General features: G+C 45.2%; 1 pseudogene; it reads right to left on the bottom strand.

The window, feature by feature from the left end:
- Nucleotides 1-5,332: 5,332 nt before the first annotated feature.
- Nucleotides 5,333-5,968, bottom strand: LOC130113244 (GTP-binding nuclear protein Ran-like; annotated as a pseudogene).
- Nucleotides 5,969-6,659: the final 691 nt, after the last annotated feature.

Below are 6,659 nucleotides of genomic sequence, written 5' to 3'. Positions count from 1 at the left end.
TGGCCGGAGTGGAAGCAATGATTTTCGAGTTTCAGGGTGGCCACCAAGTTGAACAAAGAGGACGGGGAAGTCCATTTAGGCTATGGGCAGGGAGGCTGAAAAGATATCCAGCTCCTTCGAGTTTGAAGAGGAGGCCCACGGGAGGGATTACGACGCCGTTTGGAAGAAATTCGACGACTACTTCGTTCCGAGACGGAACGTAATACATGAGGAGGAGCCAGCTAGCCGGCGAGGGAGATCAGAAGCATACACCAGAGTTCTGTACCAGCTAGCAGAGAACTGTGAGTTTGGCGACGAAAGGGATGAACACAACCGTGATAGACTGGTCGTGGATATCAGAGATACGGAGTTGTCTTGGAGGTTTCAGCTAATCACAGACTTGACGCTAACACAAGTTATCCAGCAAGTCCGAGGAGGTTGCTAGACGGATTTAGTGGGACTTTCACCATTTATTCATGTAACCGGTTATTTTCTTGCCCGGTGCGGGATTCGATACGGTGTGGACTGCACCACAAGGCGACATCACTAACCGCTCGGCTAAAGGGTCAGACCCGTTAGCTAGGGACTAACGTGTCTTATTAGTAGTTTACAGTCGTCACCCTCTCCCGGAAGCGCGCCCTCGCGCTTTGTTATTCCCGCGCTCCGAAGAGACTTATGAGGATCTGCACACTTCCGGATCCCGCCGCTGCCACCATGGTAACCGGTTATTTTCTTGCCCGGTGCGGGATTCGATACGGGGTGTGCTGCACCACAAGGCGACATCACTAACCGCTCGGCTAATGGGTCAGACCCGTTAGCTAGGGGCTAACGTGTCTTATTAGTAGTTTACATTCAGTTTGTACTTCTGTCAGACGAGAACAAAACGAGAAAACCCTGATTTGCGGAGCCGAAGCTGAACACCTCTCAGGTAAGAGGACCGTCATTTTAGCTAACTGGCTAACGATAGCAGCTAGCGCTAGCTTGCTAACGATAGCAGCTAGCGCTAGCTTGGAGATGCTTTCAAGTTTAGCAACCAGCATTCACAAAAAGATCAATGCTAACATGGCCATAGATGATGAGTTGAGGGTTAGTACATTTAAGGGGGCACCAACTGCGCTGCTTTTGGCCGATACCGATTGCCGATTTTTAAAAAACCTTATAGCGTCATGTACTTTACCCGGTGAATGCAGAGTTTCCCAGTTTGTAAAGGACGTGTACAATCTGCCCAAGGTAAATATCTCAGTGTTTGCGTTCCGTATCACTCTGTAATGATGCTATGTCTGAGTAAAGAATTCTCATGCTAGTCGCGATTAGCCTATTAGCCTGTGTTTGCTGTAGTAGCGGCTCGTGTTACTGTGTGTTAGCATATATTGATGTTAGCAACCCGCTAAAGCTTAACTGAACTCAGTATGACAAGTGATGAGTTTCATGACGAGTACAGTGACTGAGGAAAACCTGTCATGTCCACTCATTAGACCGAGAGGACCAGGAAGTACTCCTTGGACCTTAAAGGCAAGTAGATGTCTTCCACTCAGCTTTTCCCTTCATCCGGACATGTTGACGATTTCCCGCCTGTGTTTCACTCGTGGTTTCCATCTCCTTGACTCGCTTCATTCATCAGCCATCACCCTGGTTCCAACTCACGGCCCGTGAGTAACAATAACCAATGCCCCTGCTATTTTATTTTGCTGCGTGACGTAGTCAAGTGAAACGGCCATTTGTTTTTGGTCACCACGCTCCCCAGCATGGACTCAGGCCTGCGACGTTTTATTTTGAAAAAGAAACATTCTTTTTGGTTGTTTTTGCAGTATTGAGGGGGTGTGTGAGAGTGTGTGTGGGCCCTTTGGATAGGAGGACTATAGGTAACGAAATAAGAAAAGTGTTTAAAGTCAAAGGGAATTTAATTAGAAATCCCATTATCAGAAGCTCAGTACGTTTAAGTGATGTGAAGTATCGTGTCCTTTGAATAATTGTTATTTTTATGATTGATTTAGATATTTGTTTTTACTTTTACTAAATTCATAATTTGCATTTAAAGTATTGTGTGTGTCATGTTTACATTTCGTGAAGGTGTATTTTGGGTTAGAAGTATAGTAAATAGTGATTAAAGACATTGTTCATTAGGGAACAAATACCTTAAAACATAATTCTTAGTAGGATTAAACAAAAGCAGTATATCTATATTCCTGCTAAGTGGAGGCACCGTCGCCAATTAAAAATCATTTTTGTATAAAAGATAAAGGGTTAGCTTAGGAATTTCATTTATTGTGCACAGGTTAGCACGGCAGCCATTTGTTAAAAGTACACAGGGCCCCACCCATCATACTACAAACCCCAGTTATACAGTGAAAACTATATAGCTACGTGGGACGGGTGTTACACAGATATTTCAAAAGACTGTGCTGTTGATTCCAAGATGCCGCCATCTGCTTCAGGGCTAGCTAGGATGTGATCAGGAATGGCACTTAAATGCAGTGCACTTAAATACAGGAAGTGTGCACTTCAGTGCAGGAAAGGCACTTAAACCGTGGTGAAACAGATGTTTAAATTCAAGATTTCAAAAGACTGTGCTGTTGATTCCAAGATGCCACCATCTGCTGCAGGGCTAGCAGGGGTGTGACCAGGAAAGGCACTTGAATGCAGTCAACTTAAATGCAGGAAAGACATGCAGGCAATTTGCAATGCTGGAAAATGCTAAAGAAATGCAAGACACATGCAGGAAATACAGGAAAGACACTTAAATGCAGGAAAGACTCCAAGGTGTCGCCAATATCTGCTGCAGAACTAGCAGGGATATGATCAGGGAAGGCACTTAAATGCAGGAAATGTGCACTTAAATGCAGGAAAGGCGCTTAAACCGTGGTGAAACAAATGTTTGAATCCAATTTTTCAAAAGACTGATGTTGATTCCAAGACGCCGCCATCTGCTGCAGGGCTAGCAGGGATGTGACCAGGAAAGGCACTTAAATGCAATGCACTTGCATGCAGGAAAGACATACAGGAAATTTGCAATGCTGGAAAACGCATCGCTGGAAAATGCTAAAGAAATGCAGGAAACATGCAGGAAATGCAGGAAAGCCACTTAATTGCAGAAAAGACTCCAAGGTGCCGCCATCTGCTGCAGGTCTAGCAGGGATGTGATCAGGAAAGGCACTTAAATGCAGGAAAGGCACTTAAACCGTGGTGAAACAAATGTTGGAATCCAAGATTTCAAAAGAATGTGCTGTTGATTCCAAGACACCGCCATCTGCTGCAGGGCTAGCAGGGATGTGACAAGGAAAAGGCACTTAAATGCAGTGAAGTTAAATACAGGAAAGACATGCAGGAAATTTGCAATGCTGGAAAATGCTAACATCTGCTGCAGGGCTAGCAGGGATGTGATTAGGAAAGGCACTTAAATGTTGAGCCTTGAAAACTCCCCCAAAAACCCCAACAAACTTTGCGCTTTGGACCTTCACGATGTTAAAGAGGTGAGTAGTCTGGGTAGTTCACGGTGAGATGTCACAGCCAATTTTGTGTGTGTGTGTGTGTGTTTATAATCATGAAAGAGAGTGAGCGACCTGCAGAACCTTAATCCGGTCATTGGTGTAAATTCAAAATAACCTGTACAAGTGTGTGTTTGTGTGTTTGTGCACGTCGGTGTGTAAACAGATCAATAAATAATTACTCTTCCTTGGTCGAGCTTTGCCCTGCTGTCACCACACAATTTTAAGCGTGCGCACACACACACATACACAAGAATACAAACACGTACACAGAAATACACACCAAAACACAAATCGTCTAAACACTTTGTCTTCATGTATTGTTACATCTTGTATCTTCATGCAGTGTCTCAGGTGAACATGCAGACATGCTGTCCACACTCAGCCAAACATGTCACTCAACTGCATCCTAACCGCGCATGTTCTGCAGCATGGTGTGGAGGTTTACTCCTCTAGACCCGCCATGTCTCCTGACAACGTTAACGGGGTTACCGCGAGGAGGGTGTGGCTCTTCACCACGCACGGACGGTCATTCATCATGGAGAGGCTGTATTTTGTGCTTCACATGATGCTGGGGTGTATGGAGACCAGTCTAGGACGCCACGCATGTTCAAGTACTTTGTCACATGCACAGAAATGCAGAGTAAAACATGCAGTGAAATGAGAGGGGGATACTCCGTCTGTCACTGTGTGAAAAAAGACATGGGTCTAGTATATAGAGATAAAAGACAAAAGATCAGTGTATTTATTGTTTGTTTTATTTTGACTTAAGTCAAAATAAAACAAACAATAAATAAAAAAATAAAAACCTAGCTGTCTCAAGTATGTGAAAGGTCATGTATGTTGAGATGGCCTGTGGATGGAAACTTCTCTCTAGTCTCTGTTTTGGCTCTAAGACTACAGAGGCGTCTACCAGACCCCAGTAGCCTGAACAGTCCGTTGTTAGGGTGAGAAGTGCCGCTCATGATCTTCGTGGCTCCCGTCCTCACCCGTCTGGTGTAAGTGTCCTGCAGGATGGGGAGGGATGCACCACTCTCTGCAAGTCAATTCGGTCACGGGCAGAACCGTTTCCATACCAGACGGTGATGCTCTCCACAGCCGAGGAACAGAATGTCTTCAGGGTGGAGGGTGAGACCGTCTAGGAAAGGTACTTAACCCCTTAACCCCAAGAGGCAAAAAAATAATCGCATTATAAATATAGATAAGCAACGCAAAATGGTAAAAAGATGGTGCATTCAATGCTGCCATAGCTGGAGACTTGCGGGGGGGGGGGATAATGAAGATCTAAATGTGAACCAGGGTCCTCTGCGGCCACATCAGAATCACACAGCTATGATCTGGATCAACAAGTTCCTTTATTCACATAAGGCTCGACTAGCTTGCAAAGGCAGTCTGTTGCTGCTACAGCCAATCGTTATTTCTCATACAAACTGTATGGATAGCATGAAACGTCTGACTCTCTAAACCCCTTCCTGTGACGAGCTCTTCTTTTTAGGAATGCCCCCCCCCCCCGTTCAGAATATTTTTATTCAAAATTTATCCCCCCTAGATGCTTCCTGTAGAGCTTACAACAGCATTATGTGTGCTGGGTAAAAGCAGTGGAGGGTGCCAGATGATGAAGAGTAGCATGTTGCCGTGTCCACAACGCTAGGTCGGGTGTGTCTCAGACAGTGAAATTAGAACCACAACTTTTCCCCACCAAGTTTTTTTTCCCTTTGCAGTTTTTCAGTTTTAACACAAAACAAAAAGTTCAAAAATTAAAAAATAACTTTCCAATGGGGTTTTGCAGTAAAAGTGGCCGGACTCCAACAACGTTCCTGTCCACGCTAGGGTGGAGGGAGTGAGGAGAGGGGACATGAGGTAACAGGTTAGAGGTCATCCTCTTCCTCTGGGGGTGCAGTTGGTGATGCAACATGGCGCTCGTCCCCATACTGTTTAACAAGTGTGGGGTCCATCTGGATCTCAGGGGGTGCGAGGGCAGGCATCTCAACAAACTCCAGGTTGGGGTCACCAATCAGCTTCCCTCCCAACCACAGGAAGGGCTTCTCAAAGGTGTAGTTACTCCTGGCAGAGATGTCATGGTACCGCAGGTTCTTCTTAGGGTGAAACACGATGCTCTTGGCTTTGGCTTTCCTGTCTTTAATGTCCGCCTTGTTGCCACAGAGGATGATTGGCATGTTCTCACAGACTCGCACCAGGTCACGATGCCAGCTGGGCATGTTCTTGTAGGTGACTCGAGAGCTGCCGTCAAACATGGTGACGGCCCACCGAGCTTGAATGCGGTATCCATCTCAGAGCCCACCGAATGGCTCCTGCCCAGCTGTGTCCCACACGGCTCCTCTGCTGGTGTGGAAGGTCAGTGGGTGCACCTCTACTCCAACAGTTGCAACATGTTTCTTCTCGAACTCCCCTGTTAGGTGTCTCTTTAGGAAAGTCGTTTTTCCCGTTCCTCCATCTCCTACCACCACAAGCGTAAAGCTGACGATCGCTTCGCTTTCTGCCATGGGGTGGGGGTGGGGGGGTTGGCTTACTGGCGATCTGGCTAGCGGCGAAGAGGGAAAGACAGGAGAACGACGGGTAAAGAAAGGAATGGTTGTTTTATTTATTTATTTTTGTGTTAGTCGTGAACATGCACATTTATTTGCTCATATGTTTTGCACATGCATGCCGCTTTGGATAAAAGTGTCTCCTAAATGAAATTGTTATTTTCAATAGGATATCGCACTGTTAACTAAGCAGTGTGGCTGCCGACTGTTCCTAGTGTGTGTAGAGGATGGGTTAAATACAGAGAATGAATTCCATCGCATGTACGTACAGTGACAAAGTATCATCTTCATCATCATCAACATTTCAAGAATTAGGAGTCGGGAACATTTGTTTCATTTATCGTCTACTTTTTCTTCTTCTTTTCTTCTTCTCTTAGAATTTTATTTAGCAGACACTTTTATCTAAAGCGACATATATCTGAGCGTTAACAACACAAGCAAGGATCTAGTCAGGGGGCAACAACGCAAGTAAGTGTAAAAAAAAAACTAGGTTCAAGTCTGATAAGACATAGGTGTCAACAGGCAGTGCATAAAGGCAATGCATGGGGTGCATTGAAGCGATTTTTTTTAATATATATTAATACCATCAGGTGTGGAGGTGTTGGAGAAAGAGCTGGGTCTTTAGCTTCTTCTTAAAGATGGAGAGGGA

Source organism: Lampris incognitus, chromosome 5 (genome assembly GCF_029633865.1).
Source record: "Lampris incognitus isolate fLamInc1 chromosome 5, fLamInc1.hap2, whole genome shotgun sequence".
Lineage (NCBI taxonomy): Eukaryota > Metazoa > Chordata > Actinopteri > Lampriformes > Lampridae > Lampris > Lampris incognitus.
The sequence above is the reverse complement of the archived record's forward strand: the minus strand, read 5'-3'. Positions and strand labels throughout refer to the sequence as shown.